This window comes from Equus caballus, chromosome 18, assembly GCF_041296265.1.
Source record: "Equus caballus isolate H_3958 breed thoroughbred chromosome 18, TB-T2T, whole genome shotgun sequence".
Taxonomy (NCBI): domain Eukaryota; kingdom Metazoa; phylum Chordata; class Mammalia; order Perissodactyla; family Equidae; genus Equus; species Equus caballus.
Window position 1 is genome coordinate 74,887,536 of NC_091701.1, and position 20,058 is coordinate 74,907,593.

At 38.6% G+C, this 20,058-nt stretch overlaps 1 long non-coding RNA gene across 1 annotated transcript; it reads left to right on the forward strand.

The window, feature by feature from the left end:
- Positions 1–7,744: 7,744 nt before the first annotated feature.
- Positions 7,745–13,335, forward strand: LOC138918723 (uncharacterized). Its single transcript, XR_011428425.1, has 2 exons — positions 7,745–7,871; positions 12,643–13,335. It is a non-coding gene; the product is annotated as an uncharacterized lncRNA (long non-coding RNA).
- The last annotated feature ends 6,723 nt before the right edge of the window (positions 13,336–20,058 follow it).

Below are 20,058 nucleotides of genomic sequence, written 5' to 3' on the forward strand. Positions count from 1 at the left end.
CTTTTGTTTCACCTTTAAAGTCACTGCACTACATTCAGTTTGATTCCTTGTCCAGACCTTCAAACAGAAAAACCCAGAATTTAACCTCAATTTTTTCCCAGTGATTTCCAACCAAGTGAAACTTAGAAACCTCACTGGTAGAAGAAAGGATTAGAATATGTCTCAAGCTTCAAAAAGTGGTAAAGTGAGCAACACAATAACTTCATTCAACAAGAATTTCTGGAACTCCCACCATGTGCCTGGCACCATGCTAAGTGCTATGGATACAACAGTGAATAAGAAAGAATTTCCAAAATGTTGACACTACTAAAAGCAAGGATTCTTTTACAGCTTACAAAATATCGAAATAGTATCTTACATTTATATAGCGCTTTATACATATGTCACCATTTGACACCTATAATAACCTCTGAGGCAGGGCAGGTATTATTTTCATCTCATATTTACTAATGGTAATAGTTAATATGCACTGAGAACTTGAAATAATAGTAATAATTTAATGCTTTCCTCTATACAGCACTGTGCTAAGCATTTTAGACAAATTTATCTAACATTAACATGATGTTTATCCCCATTTTAAATGTAAAAAACGGAAATTTAAGAGAGGACACATAGTGAGTGACGGGACAGAGTTAAGAGTCAAACCCAAGTCTGTGTTTTCAGGGTCCATATGTTTAACCAGTTTGCTGAATTCTGAGAGGGTAAATGGTTTGCCCCAAATAATCTGGCTAGAAAGCATGGATTTTGACCCATAATTTCTGTGTCCTTTTATATTGTAAATATTTCAATATATAAATATCTATTGGAGCTACTCTAAGTAGAACAACAGAGCCTCTGTAGAAAGGAAAGATTCCACTGTTTTTAATTTCAAATAACTCAGAATGGACTTTAAAAAGAATGCTGCCTGTTAGGGAATGAGTCCAAAGTCCTGCCGTGTCTGTTAATGAACTATATTAATTATTTGCAAACATGTAAAATGCAAGTGAATATTTTTGATTTTCGAAGAATCAGAATCTCCTTGACTTTCAAGGAAGTGTTCACAGAATTAAGCTGTGCACAAAAGAAAAGAGTAGAACAGGAGGGAAGCTAGTAGAATCTGCACACGTTAAAAAGAAATGAATGAGTCTGATGCTGAGCACTAGACTTCTATATCCACTGCTGACATCAAAAAAGACAGAATGGCCAAAAACTGAAGGAAAGTGCTACCAAGAGCTGCTACCAAGAACCTATTGACTACAAGAGTAATGTGGTCTTGAAATAGATTATTTGGGAAATCATAGCATCTCCTCTATGGTTTACAGGGAAAGACCAGTGTCTTATTTAGCACTTATATATGTTCACTAAATATGCTACAATTACCATCCTAGCTAAAAGATGTCACAGCCCAACCCTTCATTAAAAAAAAAGAGAGAAAACGAAAAGTGAAGAAAAGCAGCTTAGCAATTATTCTCCATGGGAAAAATGACTATAAAATAAATGCACCTCATAAATTATTTGCAGACATGTCCATATTAGAATGAAATAAGATCTTTCAGAGGATAACACACCTGTGCCATGGATAATTGCCCTCATTCACAAATAATAAGTGGTCTACCAGATGTTTAGCCCCACACAGACATATGTAAGGCAAAGCAGTAGGAGAGGGTGTCTTAGCTCAGACCCGAGACGATCTTTTTTATCCTTTACAAGCTTCCATGCTGTGTCAGCAGCTTATTTAGTAAGGTAACCAAAATCATGGAGGATTCCAACTGTTAAGTACTAACATTTCACTTCAGCTATTACACTTACAGGTAGAGAACCCCACAGGGTGATTAGAAACCTGAAGTCTGAATTAGATGTCTACATTTCTTTTGTTTCCTTTTTACTTTTGACAGATGCAAACAATAAAACTTTTCTTAAATTTCAAGGGTCTCATCAATATGAAAAGGGTATTGCAAAGCTAAATAGAACTTCAAAATGTGGCTAGAAACAACTTTACTTATCTAATGAATGTGATTCCATTTTGGAGAATAAATATTAGAATGATTCTATAATTATCATTCTTGTTTTCTGTAATATTCAATGTACCAAAAGACATCATGTGAAATAAAGGCTGTTCCAGTTACTAAAGTGCTGACAGGGAGTATTATTGGTGCACTATTGGCCTTCGCAGTGGCCTAGGTATAACTGGTGTTATACAAGATGATTTCACTTGTTAGTTTGTTTCAGAAGTATATGTTCAAACAGGTGAAACAAGTTTAACTGTGTGACACTACTGTGAATATTACATAACTGGTGATTACATCCAAAAGATAAATATTAATTATATTCCCAAACTCACAGAAAGCCCTCGCAAGTAAGTTACAATAGCATAAAAAATGTCTTTTTAGCATGCCAGTGGGCCACGATCAGTGTAACATCTCTCTCATTAATATCAAAGGAGATTTGTGTGAACATGGTGTGTCTCCCTTGATGACAAACTCAAGAGCACAAGGAATCCACCCTCAAGTACCCAGAGCTGATGTTAATAATAATACATGCACAGTGTTCACAGCTAGCATTCTTCCCCTTCTTCATCTGAGAACGGCTCCCAGCCATACCCTGCACTTACGCGCACACACTCACACTTATACACGACTACAGCGGGAACTTCCACACCTCTACATGATCATGCTGCCGAGACAGACTTAAACAGTCCAGGAGTGGACACCTGACCTTAGCTAGACCAATCAGAGTCCTTGAAAGAAAATCAGCCTCCTCTCTTTCAGAGGACCTTTGGCAAGGCGCCAAGTATGTGGAAGAAGCAAACTTTCAGGGAGAAAGGGTGAAACTAAAAGGCCAAGAGGAGCAGTGACGAGAGACGGCGTGAGCCCTGAGGCCTGTCTAGTCTCTGCTTCCAGCTCTTCTTACGACCCTGTTGAATCCCTGTCCTCCTGCAGTTTAAGTTGTGCAAATTGTACCTGGATTCCATGAAACACTAATTTACTTTTTTGGCCTAAGCTAGTTTGATTTCTGTAGCTTATAATCAAAGAGACCTAACAAATTATATTAAGCACATGTAGCATGTAAGTCAAGTTTTAACCATTTTCTTCCAAAATTAAAGTTGACTCACAACTTAAAATCCTACCACAACATAAGCAAAGACTCAGAGGCAAAACTGAGAATGATACACCTAGGGAAAGAAAAGCAGTAAGTACAACCAAATTGAACTGATCCTGCAATGGAGAGGATGGAAGTAGTTTTACCAAGAGTAAACGAAAGTAAAGCAGGAAGAACACCAGAAAGAGCACTGTGAAGGGCAGTAAGTGTTTGCAGGATATACCTAGCAGGGGAGAATCATGGTGAAAGCAACCATTTAGAAAGATTACAGGTGAAGGATTGGAGAGAAAAACAATAGGAGGCTAATGCAGGGGTCTTTACACAAGACGTGGTGCCGGGACTGAGGCGATGGGATGGAGGAGAAAAACGAAAACGTTCATATTTCATAAGAATAATTAACTAGGAAGAGGTGGGGATATGAGGACAAACACTTATTGAGCACCCATTACATGTCAGTCACGGTTTTAAATAAATCTCTCTCCATTTTAAAATATATGTATATCTATACATATGTATAGATATACACTCATGCACACATACTTTAATCTTCACAACAACCTTATATGGTAAGAGGTAATCCATTTTAACTGAGAAAACTGAGACCTAGAAATATTACATTAAAATTCCCAAGTAAAGTTCAAATCCCAGTCCATCTGACCTATTTCACGTTGCTTCCCAAGCCTAATCAGATCCGGAAAACAAAGGCGAGGACGCAGCCCACAGAAAAATGGAAACAGCCTGAAGGCAGTTGGAAATATAATTTGCACAATCTTCCTTAAAATAGCATATCATTTCAGACCAATATAATGTTAGCTTTGAAAATTTGTGCACATCTGAGATAAATGTGAAAACAACAAATAGGTAACATCACAAAGTTGTTACAGCAATTGGACTAGTGGAAAGCAAAAATAAAAAAGAAATTGCATTTGTGGAGGACAGGGAAATATATGTCCTTATTTAAGCTTAGTGAGACCGGAATTATGTCTGTCTGGTTCAGCCCTGTAACTTCAGGATTTATCAAAGTGCCTGTCACATAATGTTTCAATTAATAGTTTTAAATTTTGAAGTCTTAATTGAGAAAGACTTTGAGGACTTTATGTAAACCCAAGAGGTCTTTACATAATAACAGAAGAGAACTTGATAAATTCAGGATGGTCACCGATGCGGAGTGGACAAGAGGGATAATGTGGAAGGGAGGAAATCCCGTTGATTTCACTTTGAAGAGTCCTGCATGTTGAAGAAGAAACCAGGCCCTCAGGCAACGCTGCAAGAAGCAAACACTAAAACCAGAGCTTTTTCAAACTTCTTTCATGCCTATTTCTTCCCATCGTATTTATACTTGGTAATTTCAGGTGCTGCCTGTTTCTGGGAAAGTTCTTCTCAGACGCCAGCTTCAGGCAAACAGCAGTTGGACAGGCCTTTTGTTTATTTTTGGTCCTTTTTATTTTTTTTAGTGGATTATCTTTCTGTTCAGACACCACAATCGGCCATGGATGATAAGCTGATGGCTCCTCAACAGGCTGTATGATGTCATATTAACTCCACTTTCTGGCTGTGGGATTTGGGGAAGTCAGTCACTGCCTCAGAGTCTCAGTTTGTGTAGGAGAAAGCAAACACAGCAGAGTATTCTAAAGATGAATGGAGCGTCTTGAATATTTTCTCTTACCTAATTTTGTTAACAAAGGGTTCTAGATTGCTCTGCATTTCATCTCACTCAGCTAGACCTGCAGCAAAAGTCAACAGCAAACAGGTGGAAGTAACTCTGCTGGACCTAATTCATAAAGGTGTAAATAATACTCAATACATTTAGCTGTTTTCAGGAAAAATATTTAGCAGTGGTAAATTTTTCCAAATGAAATTTTATACAACTTTGCCCCCTGAAAATAGTAAATAATACATAAATAATAAAAGTCAAGCTTGCCTACATCAATGTGGGATTGAGAAGAGGCAACATCACACATTGCTTGGTCTTCATGCATCCTCCGAGGCTCTAGGGTACCTCCAGAATGCTTTAGGTTCCTGGAACCTTAAATTATAAGTAAAATACTAAGTAAAATGTAAAGTTCTCTATCAACTGACAGTATTAAGTCAAAATGGAGAGTTTGCTTGAATTTTTATTCTGGTTCCTTATGACATTACTTAAAACAGTGATTCTCAAACATTGGTATGCATCAGAATCACCTGGAGGGCTTGTGAAAATACAGATGGCCGGGCCCAGTCCTAGAGATTCTGGTTCAGCAGATCTTGGGTGGAAACTGAGATTTACCTAACAAATTCCCAGGTGATACTGATGCTACAGGTAGAGGGGCCACAGTTGGAGAATTTGAATGATAATTTTCAGCTGTTTCTCAATGGGATCTATGGTAAGCAGAATGATAGCCCTTTAAAGAGGTGCACATGCTAATCCCCAAAACGTGTGAATGTTATGTTTACCTTGTAGTAAAGGGCAATTATGGTTACAAAAGGAATTAAAGTTCCTAGTCAGCTGACTTTGAGATGGGGCGAATCTTCCGGATTATCCAGGTGGGTCCAATGTAATCACAAGGGTCCTTAAATGTTGAAGAATGTGGCAGCAGGGTCAGTGTTAGATATGACAAGAGAGCTCTACAAGCCCTCTACTAAGTGATGAACTCCTAGGTGAGCTGAGAATAAGATGTTATTTATTGTTGACACAAGCCAAAAACATTTTGCTTTCAAGGCCTTAAACCCTGGGAAGCAATTGTTCAGATCAGCTACTCCAGACCAATTAAAGACTTGTCACTATATTTGCTCCACAATTCCCAGGACACCTTAAAGAAACAGTTTCCTAAACTGAGAAGGCAAGTCCCACTATCTGGAAAAGACTGACTTGAAAAACAAAGAAACAAACTCATAGATTAGCCTGATGATTAATGGTCTACTCTAAAATTAAAAAGAAATTCCTTAAAACAATGTTATTTTTCCAACCAAAATTCACGAAGCATAGTGAATAATGACAGGGATTTGGAGATCTAAAATGAACACATAAAATATTTTTAAGTAGTGTTTATAGAGTCAAGTACATTCAAGATAATAATTATGAAGAACCAAGTTTCAGGATGAAGATTAAATATAAAATTCAAAGAAGTCTTATGTGAAAGTTAAAGCAACTTTTAAATTTTCCCTGCCTAGTCCATTTCACATCTTCAGTAGTCACTTACCAAAACACTGCCTATTAAAAAAGTTCTCTGTAAATACTGGGCAGAAACCCACACATGGGAACGGCATGCAGAACTCTTTGAAAACATGCCCAAAAATTCATCCCCGGCTACTCAAACAAGTTGGAGAGGGTTCAGAGAAAATCTAGAAAATTAACTTTAGGAGGGAAACTTAAAGAAGCTTGAGTTTTTCACCTAAGAGGAGATACAAGAGAAAAGGGAAACTTAAAATGGTTTTAATGCAGAGGTTTGTAACTCCAGTATGTAAGCAACTCACCTCCATCACTTAACAGGCTTATTACCAGGCCCCAACCCCCTAGAATCTGACTTAGTGGTTCTAAATTGGGCCCCAGGAATGGGTATTTCTATTAAGCACCCTGGTGATGCTATTGCATGTGGTTCTTGGACCACACTTGTTGAAAAACAAGTTGAAAAATGCTTACTAAATAAGTGTAAGAAAAGCCCACACAGCTGTTCTGAATCTCTGCCATAAAACAAGTGAAATCCAGAATGAAAAAAGAACTCCCTGACAGTCAGTTGTTAAAAGTGACACAACAAAGCAGTTGTGTGATAGTAACTGAGCAAGGGTAACTGAGGGGGGAAACAGAAAACAATGCTCGCTCTTGAAGAGTTTACAGTCTAAGATGGTGGTTCTCACAGCATGAAGATACCTGGGAACTTGTTAAAAGTGCAAATTATCAGGCCCCACTCCAGATCTACTGAATCAGAAACTCTAGGTTGGGGTCCAAAATCTGTTTTAACAAGCTGTCCCCCACCAGGTGATTTTGACGAATAAAATGTGAGAATCACTGGTCGGAGGGAAGGAAACAACCAATATTAACAAAGTTATGTAAATAAGACGTGATGTGGTGGAAAGAGGAGTGGTCTAAGATCCTGGCTTCCTTGCACAGTAGCTGTGTGAGCCTAGGCAAGTTATTTAGTCATGCTGAGCTCCAATTTCTTCATCTGGGAGGTGCTAACTGCTTCACTTCATTAGAAAAAAAAATGAGCATCAAACGAGATAAGGTATGTGGCAACATCTCACAATCTGAAAGCTCCAACTAAATGTAAGTTAGTATTAGGAAAGCTATATGCTCAATCTCAGGGAGCGGCTGGATAGGATAGAACCATTCATTCATTGTACAAACATTTATAGAGCACTTACCACATGCCAGGTTTTTTCCGTACCGGATACAAAAATAAATGACTTCTGCCACCCAGTCGTCCACCATTTGGAGTTGCTCATTAAAGACCTGGAGTGGAGGAACAAGGCTACCAGAATTTTGAAGAAGGGAGTAACCCACTTGAGTGAAGAGCAGGGAGGTGTAGGCTCCACACAACAGAATCTAATTCCCAAGGGCAGAGGCCTTGTCTGAGTCGTACCACGCCCCCGGGGCCCGGAGCAGCGTCTGGCACCTCGAAGTCACTCAAATACGTGAGGCAGCGCGGGCGGCGGAAGCGCGGGCGGCGGAAGCGCGGGCGGCGGAAGCGCGGGCGGCGGAAGCGCGGGCGGCGGAAGCGCGGGCGGCTCGCTGCCCTTCAGAGGAACAGCTTGAAAGTTGAGGAAACACATGTAGTAGAAGTAATAGTTCCGCTTGAGAGCAATGAAAAGTGAAGGTAATTAGAGAAGAGAAGTGAAGGGGGTTGAAGCACCTAATATGGAGTTTGTTATGATATTTAAAACGTCAACGAAAAAGAGCTAGTGTAAGTTTTCTGGGCAGGTGTTATTTTTAAACTACCTCTTTTGGAGGTCCTTAACCACAGACAGAGGAAGTAAAGCATGGGCCTGTCTGAAGAGTAGATTACGTGTTGGGGATTCTTACAAAATTTAAATGATGAAATTATCTATTGAGTCGTTACTTCATTAATTCCATAATTTATTCATCCAATAAATTATGGAATTAATTGATTCCAATTGGAAATCGGGTGTGTTTTTTCTTCATCTCTGGGATGATAGTAACATAGCAGTGGGCCGCTGGGGGCCTTTCACCCAGCAAGGTAACGAAGCGTCCGCATTAGCAGAAAGCTGTGGGTCGTCTTCAACTCAGAAACAACAGAACAAACAGACGCTGCTTCCAGTTGCTGATGGAAGTTAGTGGGCCCAGATGGAAAGCCTCAAGGACCACTTTTGTTTGCCAGCTTATCTGCAAATGTGAGGAATCGAGAACGGCTAAAGGAGTGTCACTGTAAAATTTCCCTCTTGCAAGTTATGAAGTGTGACTATTTCTTGAGTTGATGGCTAAAAACATTCCATCCACCAGTGAATGATTAGATACACATGTAATTAGTGGTCCACATTCCAAAAAGAAGATGAAACTCATTAATAAATCATTAGGCACTGTGAATTTTTATTTTTTCCACTTCTTCCTGCCACCCACATACTGGTGGCAAAGTATCTCTAGCTATTATTTTTAGCACAGAGAGTATGTATTTGGAAGATTCTGAATCCCTTTAATTAAGCGGGCATTGAGACCTCACAGCTGAGCAATTATTAATAATGTTAATTGAGAGGAATTCTCTCCAAAGTGGGAGTTTGGGGGCATTTTCCTAATTTCTGAAATAACTTTTTTTAGCAGGATCTATTTTTTTTAAATTGGCTTGGAAACTCATATTTTGTATGTTAAAAATTAAGGAGTTCTAAATTGGAGGTAGAGCCTTATAATTAAAATGTTTCACTAAGCAGCCAGTGCGCTCTGGGATAGCTGGTTACTGACACCTGGGAAATGGCTTTCAGCCTTTCTTCAAATGCTAGATTAGACTCCCAGCTGACTCAACTAGAAAGCCAGAGAGCAGAAATCAGAGGACCTCTAGCTGAGCCACCAGTTCTGTCCTGTTTCTAGTTCTCTCCACTTCCCTTCAATCAGCCTGTCTGCGAAGTGCTGTCTAGCTGCCTTTCAGAGCACAGGTGTTCCCCCCATACTATTGTGCGGTACCTTTCCAGTGCCTTTTGAGAGAAGATGTTCCTCCATGCCTCTCCCCCACCTCTCAGTATCCCTCTGTAACACCCTTGAAGAGAGAATATGAGCTACTGTCCCTCGCATTAAAAGAGAAGTGAAAACCCCAAACTCTGATGGATTTCCCTGCTTGACTACTTACAAGAAGGCCCAAAGTACTCCTTAGTCCCTCTTACTCCTGCTTTCTAGGACAATCGAATTTTTCTCTGATCAGTTTAATTTTTACCCAACTGTAGCTTTGTTTTATAACTACATACCGATATGTGGTGTAGGACTTAGTCACAAACCTTTGTATTAGAAGAATGATCATAACTAGGATATAACACTTCAATTGTAGTGGTACATAGTATTGGGGTTCAGGAGGAAGAGAAGGTGAGAGGGGAGCTACTCTGAGGGTCACCACCCATTTTTTTAATATTTCTAAAAATGTATCCATTTCTTTGTTGAATCATTGAGGTAGAAATACAAACAGAACAACTTGAATGAGTTTACAGTGTCCAGTATGCCAGCCAGCGTTGACCTTGGGACCTATGGTCAGGGATGCTCATAATACATTGCTGGAATGTGCTTGGGAACATTTGGATTCCTTCTGTATGACTTTGCCTTCAGTTCTTCTGTAGCACCCTTGTGTACAATTGCCTTCTAGCTGTCAACACCACTGAGGTTCACCGGAGATCTAAAAAGAGCTACCCCAACTACTCCTCACATTCTTTTTTCTATTTTTTTTTTTTTTGGAAGCATGAATATGTTGTGTTTGATTATTTTATCTTTTACTGAAGCTTGCCCATATGCTTATACCTATTAAACAAGTTAATATGCAAGAAGCATGTAGAATAAGGTCTGGCAAATGAAGGCACTATATACATCACTCTTATTGCCTATTTTTTCTTACTTGGCCTTCTACTGTAGTACTGAGCCCATGAAACCCAGTGTTATCAAAGCAAGGATCGTAAGAGATGTCCGTAATAAATTATGGAAAAAAACACAGCGAGACGATTTCTTACTCCTTTTTACAACTCTCAGAGCACCATTTGAACACAAAACTCTTTTGAAAACAAAATGTGGTTTCTGTGAAGGATGCAAAAATGAACCTAAGAATTTGACCAAGCATGAAGCTCTTTGTCCTCAACAGTTTCCCTTTCTTTCTTTCTTTCTTTCTTTCTTTCTTTTTCTTTCTTTCTTTCTTTCTTTCTTTCTTTCTTCCTTTTATCTGTCTGTCTCTGTCTTCTTTTATTGCATTTTTAAAAATTGGGACTATGTTTTTATACTTTTCACTCAAAAATTGTGAAGTTTTGTTCTTAAAAATGATATAAGTTCAAGTAGTGTATCTTTGTCACTTTTCCTCTAGTTAGCCATTGGGAAAACAAGAGAATGAAGGCTATATAGTGACTATGACATTCAAGGTGAAGCAACCTAATAAATGTCTTCCTCCAAGAGAGGTCTCCCAATACCACTAAAGTAGGCAAATAAATCAAGTAGCCAAAAGTGGTGTTGTAGATGAGGTCTGCTGTGAGCTCTAATACTTAGAATTGGCTTCCAAATGATTTTTAAATACAAATATATTATTAAAATTACCAAACTGATATGGCAATTCTATGCACATTCGTCAGGAAGAGGTTTTTAAGAGGCCATGAAGAAAATCCATCTTTCCTGAGGAAGGACTAATCTTAAATCTTGCAAACTCTGAGTAGATTGGTTGGCCTCTCTGAGTAACCTGTTTGAATTTTCAGCACTCTCACTGTCATGAAATTCTTCCAGATATTGCATAAACCCTTTTGCTATCATGGAAACTCACTTGTAATTCTGCTGTCAGTGGAATAAGAAAACTCTGCTAAGAGCCCTTTATATTCTTTGATCCTCGTTATTGATTATTCTTGCTCTTCCCACATTCATTATTTTTCCCAGAAGTAATTACCTTTCCTCACAGATCTAATTGATCAATTGTTAATTAATGTCCCTTATACGATCTTCTGAATTGTTCCCAGTTTTCTAAATCTTTGCCTTTCAAAGTATGGTCATTGGGCTTTTCACATCAGTGTCATCTGGGAACTTGTTAGAAATGCAAACTCTCAGGCAAAGTGAATTAGAGTCTGCATTTTCACAAGGTTCTCTGATTATTTGTATGCACACTAAAGTTTGAGAAACACTGCGCATTTAAATAATTAGAACTAAAGACTATACTATAATCACTTTTTTTTAACGAGTGGTGGCTGAGCTAACAACTGTTGCCAATCTTCTTTTTTTTCCTGCTTTTTCTCCCCAAATCACCCCAGTACATAGTTGTATTTTTAGTTCTGGGTCCTTCTGGGTGTGGCATGTGGGACGCCACCTCAGCATGGCCTGATGAGCGGTGCCATGGCCATGACCAGCATCTGAACCGGTGAAACCCTGGGCCAATGAAGTGGAGGGCAAGAAGTTAACCACTTGGCCATGGGGTAGGCCCCCTATAATCACTTTTGAATAAAGTAGAAACCATGAAATTTCTATTCTTGCTTCTATTATTGTTTGGGGGAAATTTGTATGGTGTCATGGGTTAAACATGAAATCTCAGATTGCTGAGGCAAGATCCGCTTCATTTTCTATAAGATTCCTTACCTTTAGGGTTAGTTTGCTTGCTTTTAGTTTTAATAGTTTTCTGCAGTTTGTAATTCACCCACATTTCCAGTATCACGCTATCTTAATTATCTCCTATTAAATGAATTTCCTAGGATTATAATTTTTTGTCTACAATGAAAAATAAGAAGAGAAAATTATTCATCTTTCCAGTAGCTTCTATTTGGGGAATGTCAGCCTAGCTTTTTGTAGTGCATATTTTTCCTCTCTGAGGTAGGAAAGGTATAATGTGAAGAACCTAGAAGTTTCTTTAAAGCCAGAATATATTGGAAGGATGCCTTAGATATTGCATCAAGAATTATTTCCCTGCTCACTCACTTCGTGGGTGCTGAGGTGGGCTTTTCCTTCATGAGGCTGGGCCCCTCTTTACCTCCTACTATCCATTTCTTCCACCCTAAAATTCTACCCCTAAATATCTTCCCCACTTACCTCCACAGATAATTAATGTCACAACATCATTCTTTGAAAGAATAAGAATATTGTCCTGGTGGCTGATAAGAAAATTGACATGAATTTATTCTACACAGATCTTTTCTTTTTTTTCTTTTTTTTTCCTTATAATGCCTTCATTTGTACCAGAATTTTACAATGAAGGCATTTGTCAACATAGCCATATTTACCTTTCATCTGTTTGGGGTCATGAATTCACAGATGCAAACCAGTTAATCATTTTGTCAGTATGGACAAATCGTGCATATTAATCCACCAAAATGGTGTGTTGGGGGCCCCAGGATCTATGTTCACTCATTTGCCTACACAAACATTGGGGTGTGTTTCCTTTAAGCTTCACTTGGCAGTAACCATTCTTTTTCTTCTCTCAGCAGTACATGTTGCTGATTTATCCTGATGTGTGAAAATTTTCACAGCTGTATACAAGACACATTCATCTAACTGAAGAGGTTTTTCAGTCCCTATAGGACTACAGTCAGAACAAAGGAAGAAGGAAACTCAGTTTTCCCTGCTCTGTTAGAACAAGACTGGGAACTCTCTACTCTTACTGGCTGGAGCTAGAAAGACCAGGTCATTTAGATGTCTGTGAGACCTCTCGCCAAAGCCAAGAATAAAAGATGGAAAAAAAAAATTTATAGTGGTACAACACTCACAATTTATAATTCTGATTTTTGAAGTATTAACTAATAAGTAGTATATTGAAATACACGTTATGATGCTAAGCTGATTACTCTATTAGACCAATTTGGTATACAAAATAATATTAAGTCTCCTGAGAACTTTGGAAGAAAGAGTAGGTGAAACAATGCATTTTTACAGAATTTGGTAAATAATCATTTTTCTGTAGTGCCATTTTATAAAATGTGTGACCTGCTGAGCTTTTTCATATCAAATGTTCTAGTTAATTAGCCACTTAACTTCTCATAAAGTATTATCTAAACCTTCCAGAAATGTAATCGCTCTCACATTCATGCCATAATTCAAGGATCAATAAGAGCTATTCGTGATTTCTATAATCAAACAAAAATATAACACAAATAAACTCTGAATGTGCTCGTTTGGAATAATTTTTCATGACCACTGCTTAGTTATGTGTTTATGACTTTCTATACCCTTCAAGGAGGAGTCCTCTTAGGAGTGCTAGGCTTACCGTTGGTACTTCTGGATACCATGGAAATAATTTGTGCTTTACCGACTGTGTTCATCCTAATCTAACAAAATATAAATTGGTTGTTTACTACCAGGGTTAGAATGCATCACTTTTCAATATCCCAGTAAGTAATAGCTTCCATCTCTTTCCTTTTCCTTTTCCAAATGTTAAGTAGGAATGACAAGATATGAATCGCACTACTGAAAATTGGGTTAGGCAATGAGAGGAGCTTGGCCTAAGCAGAGGATGGTGGGAAGCTCTTTAATAGAGTGTAGTTGGCTGAGGTGATGAAAAGGAGAGAGAGAAGAGTCTTGGCACTGATATTAAGACATCAAAAGAACTTGTTGATATAATTATCATCAATGGGCAATTTTAGAGAAGAAAAAGTGACAAACACTTGAAGTGAAGTAACACTTCACTTATTCTAAGACCCTAGATTCTAAAATCCTAGAAACTGGGAACCAGCAAAGGTTAAGACTGATACCTAGAAAAACCAAACTTCTAGAATAGGTTATTCAATAGACAGTTCATGAGAAAGTTAGGAGGAGCTGGGGCATTTGAGTCCTGATAAGTCCATGCATATTAATGTCATTTCATTGCTCAGTATAGATTCTACACAGAGATGATGGAGAAATCTTTATCTTTACTTATTCTATCTTTATTTCACCAAGGCATTTGGCCTCCAAATTTGCAATTTTAAGTCTTTCATTATATCCTCGAGTATAAGATAGATTGGATAAATGATGTCTGAATTTGTAGCTGGTTAACATGTCACAAAGAATATCAGTGTCCTGGTAATTTTCAATATTAAAGTCTCTACTTAGGCCAAAAATCTGAAACTGCTTATAGTGGGTAGGTGGTGTACCATCTAGATACCACACTTCAGGACCAAGGGTCTCATTCCTTCAGCTGCCTGGAGTGGTGCCAGCCTAGGGTTCATAGCTAAGGTCTTCTACACAAACTGCCCTGGGCTGAAGGAATGTGACTCACCTAAGATACTGCTCCTGGTAATTCTCTGGGTCTGCTCCCTCCCTACGGACAGCCTGCATCAAATAACTAGTAACAAGTATGAAGGGCCATCCCAGCTTCAGACTCCTGTGTGATTAACTGAGGCCTCCATTGCAACTGCATTCAATTCAACCTCTCCTCTGCCCTATCCTGCTTTCCTCACTCTCTTACAATGTAGTTCTCATGAACACTCTCCGATAACCCACCTATGTGCAAAATTATACCTCATTGTTTCCTGAAAAATGTGACTTACAAAAGTTGGTCATATCCAGGAAGTGGATTCTAAAATGGGATTTTGGAGCTGGATCACTTGCTGATCAACTAGACACAGAGACCCATCACTGGCAGTAGGTGAAATACTGAAAGCCCTCAGTATGCTGTAGCGATGCAATTGCTCAAACTTTTACCAATGGCCAACTGGAATTGGACACCAGAGTAAGGGAATACACTGGTGGTGGAATATGTCATGCATTTGAGAGTTTGGAGGAAGTAGTAATTATAAAGTCTATGAAATCAGATGACTATTACTGAGCTGTTGGGGCATTGAAGAAAGATGATGAAAGACTGAGGAGGATTGACAATTAACTTAAGGTAAATTGTGAAAGCCAGAAGACCTTCTTGGAAGCCTACAAAGAGACTCCCATCTCCTGCACCAGGAGGACAGAAAAAGCTGAGATCAGGGCCAAAACTTAAGTGTAAGGGTAGCTGAGCTGCAGAGAAGGTTGAATTCTCAACCCTGGAAAATTAGCTATGCCAAGATCAGGGCCCTGGTTAGGAAGGAGTGGGATCCTGAGACTTGATGAGGACATCAGGCTTGATGCTCTCAAATCTTGAATCGCCATACTCCCCTGAGCCTTCTGGATTACCAGCAGTCCAGTCCTTGATGTTAAAGGCTAGTTCTCCCCTCTTGATTAAGGACAATACAGAGGCCTCTGCATGCACCCCCCTGATGACTTGCCCCCTCTTACTCTTCTGGCCCCAGCCCAACAACTTGAGTTAAATCACAGCATAACCAGATTGGAAATGTGTTGGACCTGCTAAGGGAGAAAAAGGACTGTACCCAAAAGGAGCTGCTAACATAGTAAGATACAAGATAGAACTGATCATGAGGATGTGCATTAACAGATGTGGAAGATGAAATAGGATAAGAGGGGATTTATCAAAATGGAACAATCTCCTATTAGATAGGATTTAACACCCTGGCAAACACACTGGGAGATAATGGAAAGAGGATTTTAGGGTGGGTTATGGACACTTGGATAAATATGTGGACCACATAAGTGAAGGGATTGAAAGCCTCAGAGAAGTAGGAATCCTAAAGAGGAAATACTAGTTAAAGCCAGGAAACTCAAGTCCACTAGCTTCCATGGGAAAGTCTAAAGGATATTCTGTTTATCAAAACAATGTGGAATGCACCAGTCAGAGCAGCCCGGACATCACTGGGAAGCTCAGAGACAGCTCTTCTCTGCAGTCCAATGCTGGAAAATGGAAGATAGTGTTATAGAACTTGGCTTACTGATAGCAATGGAAATAAGAGGATCCTAAAATGATAGAGGCCAGATGGTAGCACATGACATCAGAAGCAAGGTGGGCCCAATTGTCATAATGAGTGGCAAAGTTGGAGGAGCAGCCACAGAGTGATGAAAAAAGGGAGCTTTGGAGTTGGTTAATAGAACACCAGGGGCAAAATACATGCACAGCAAACAAAAGACTTGATCCATCTACAGATTCAAAAGAAATTGTGGTCCACAAATACTGTGAAATTAAATAATGTAATTCTATATAATTTCATGGGTCGAAGAAGAAATCAAAAGGGAAATTAGAAAGTGTTTGAGCTGAATTAAAATGAAGAAAATATCATAATTAGTGGATGCCACTAGAGAAGTATTTAGAGTGAAATTTATAGCACTAAATACCTATATTAGAAAACAAGATAGGTCTCAAATCAATCACCTCAGCTTCCACCTTAAAGAAACTAGCAAATTAAATCCAAAGTAAACAGAACTGGAAACAACTGAAATGGCCATCAACAAGTAAATTGATAAATTGTGGTATATTTATACAACACAATACTACTCAGCAATAAAAAGAATGAACTGTTGATACGAGAAACAATACAGATAAATCTGGAAATAATTATTCTGTGTATAAGAAGCCAGACAAAAAAGAATACATACTGTGTGATTTTGTTTATATAAAACTCTAAATAATATGAACTAATCTATGGGGACAGAAGGAAGATCGGTAGTTATTTGGGGATCAGGGAGTGGCAGAAGGGAGGAACAAGGTGGCATGAGGAGACTTTGGGGTGTGATTATCTGATTTATAATTATCTTAATTGTGATAATATTTTTATGGTTGTATATATATGTCTAAACTTATCAAACTGTATCCGGTCGTGTGCCACATAATATTTCAGTCAATGCTGGACCGCATATACAACAGTGGTCCCATGAGATTAGTACCATATAGCCTAGGTGTGTAGTAGGCTATACCATCTAGGTTTGTGTAAGTACTGTAAGAAAGGAACAAATTTTCCTCTATGCTTCTAAGTTCTTTTGGCTGGTCTAAGAACTAAATTGACATGAGACAGATTAACAGGAGAAAACTAAACCACAGTTTAATAACATATATATATATGGGAGGAACTCAAGAAAATCAACTCACCAAAATGGCTGAAGCCCTTACCTTAAATACTATTCTCAGCTAAAGACAAAAGAAGATGGGGATGGAGAAAGTCAGGGACTTCAAAGGAAGGAAGGCAATTCACGGGTAGGTAAAAGGAGCAAATGTTTGGAGAGCAAGTGTTTGGCCACACAGAAACAGAAGAATACAGAGGGGAGCCCAACAAACATGTTTTTCTAGGCTCCTCCCTGTCCATCACCTACTGCATGTTATGCTAAAGCGATAGCCCACTTCCTAAGACAGGTTTTTTATCTGAATTCTTTTAGGCAGTTAAGGGGAGGTAACAAGAAAAACTTTCTGAGTCTTTTGTTTCTTAAAATTAATCAGCCTAAAATAATCCTCATGTTAAAGAGATACATTTTGGGGTGGCAAATTTTGTTCCCCTTTAGTACCATCTAGGATGTTTGCGCAATGACAAAATCACCTCAGAACATCAAGTGAGGCATAACTGCACTTTAAAGGTGCAGTTTATTGTATGTCAATTATACCTCAATAAGACATAAATAATAATTAATTAAGGATGTTCCATAGCTCTAATAGGTGGCAGCTTTCTGGTAACGTGGTACGTGATAGGAATAGTGGATCCCATGGTCATGTGCCCAGCATTGCATCTCCTTTGTTATAAAGTGGATTCCTTGATCTAATGGAATATAATGCAGGATCCTGTGTTTGTTGTTAAAACACTCTGAAAGCCATCAGATAGTGGCACTGGCTGAGACAGGCAAGAAAGGTAAATCCATACCTGAAATATGTGTCAATCTGGTGAAGATAAGTCACTCCTCTTTTGAGAGAGGGAGGACTCAACGAAATCAAATTGTCACCAAGTGCCTGGTTGGTCTCCTGGAGAACTGGTGCTATGTCAGAGGCTCAGCATTGGTCTCTGTTGCTGTCAGCTTGGGCATTTGGCAGTGGTAGTAGCTGGCTCAGCCTTGGTGCATGGGAGCCTATGCTGCTGAACCCATACATAGCTTCCACCTCTGCCTTCATACTACATTTATATACCCATTCTACCAATACTTGGATGGCCAGTGACAGAGGCTGGCTGAAGTCAATCGACTAAGTTATTTTGTCTGCTACATTGTTTAGAGAATTTTCATACTTTATACCCAACCCCTTAAGCCAATCCACATGCCTCTCACTCAGTCTTCCTGGTCCCTGATCTGTCTAATATTTCTCCTTCCTGGCCCCTGGATAAACCAGCCAGGCCATTTGCCTCTACTGGTAAATACTCTTTAGCTACTTTTCATTCACACAAAGTGGATGACCAGATGCACCATCTGAAGTTCTGCTAACTAGGGAGACTTTTCTCTTAATTACATATTTCAGGACCACCTCTGAGTGGGAATATAGTGCTGAAGCACTCCATATTGGGCTTGCACCCAAATACCAAGTGAATCTTTTTTCATCCTCCATCAGCTGCTCAAAGGGATATTTACATTTGCCCCTGGTTTGAACCAAAGAAGAGTCACTAGTGCAATGATGGTGGATATATGTGAGTCTGGTTCACCTGGTCATTCAACGGACATGAAAACCTTTGTCCTACTTGTGCCTGAACCTGGCATTTACATTTAATGTGATTATTGATATGTTTAGGGTTAAGTTTATCATCTTGCCCTTTTTTTGTCCCATCTGTTCTCTGTTCCTTTTTCTTCTTTGCCTTCTTTTGGTTTAATATTTTTTATGGTTTTGTTGGTTTATTAGCTATAACACTGTACTTTGTTATTATAATGGTTACTTTAGGTTTTATCATATACACCTTTAGCTTATGACAGCCCACCTTCAGGTGATACAGTGCCACTTCACATGTATCATAAGAGCCTTATAATAGTGTACACTTATTTCTCCTTTTCTGGCCTTTATGCTATAGTTGTCATGCATTTTACTTTTTACATATATTATAAACCCACAGTATATTATTATTTTTTATTAAACAGTCAATGATCTTTTAGGGTGATTTAATTAAAAATTAAAAGTCATGTATTTTCCGTGTAGTTGCCATTTGTGGTGTTCTTTATTCCTTTGTGTAGATCCAGATTTTCATGTGGTTATAACCTTCCTTTTGGCTGAAAGATTTCATTTGACATTCCTTGTAGTATATGTCTGTTATTGATGAATTCTTTTAGTTTTTGTATGTCTGTAAACATCTTATTTTGCATTTGTTTTTGAACAACATTTTTGCCAGGTATAGAATTCTAATTTGACAGTTTTTATTTTCATTCAATAATTTAAAGAAGTTGCTTGTCTTCTTTTCATTGTCTCCAATGAGAAATCTGATGTCATACTTACATCTCTGTCTGTAACATGTCTTTTTCCTCTAGCTACTTTTTAAGGTTTTCTTACAACTGATTTTGAGCAATTTGATTATGGTGTGCCTTGGTGTCATTTTCTTCTGGTTTATTTTGCTTGGAATTCACTAAGTTTCTTGGATCTGTGGGTTCATAGTCATCATTAAATTTGGAAAGTTTTTGGCCATTTTTTCTTAAAATATTTTTCTCCCTCACCTCCTTCATTTGGGCACTCCAATTACTCATATATTAGGCCACTTGAAGTTGTTCCACAGTTCACTGATGTTCTCTTCATTTTTTAATTTTTTTTCTGTGTTTACTTTTGGATATTTTCTATTGCTCTGCCTTCAAGTTCTTTAATCATTTTTTTCTGCAATGTGTAATCTTCTGTTACTCTAATCCAGGTTATTTTTCTTCCTAGACATTATATTCATCCCTAGAAGTTCGATATGGACACTTTTTTCTTTTGGTGAGGAAGATTGGCCCTGAACTAAGATCTGTTGCCAATTTTCCTCTATTTTGTATGTGGATGCCACCACAGCATGGCCTAATAAATGGTGTGTAGGTCCAAACCCAGGATCCTAATCCGCAAACCCCAGGCCACCAAAGAGGAGCACCTGACCTCAACTACTATGCCAGCAGGCTGGCCCCTGATGTGG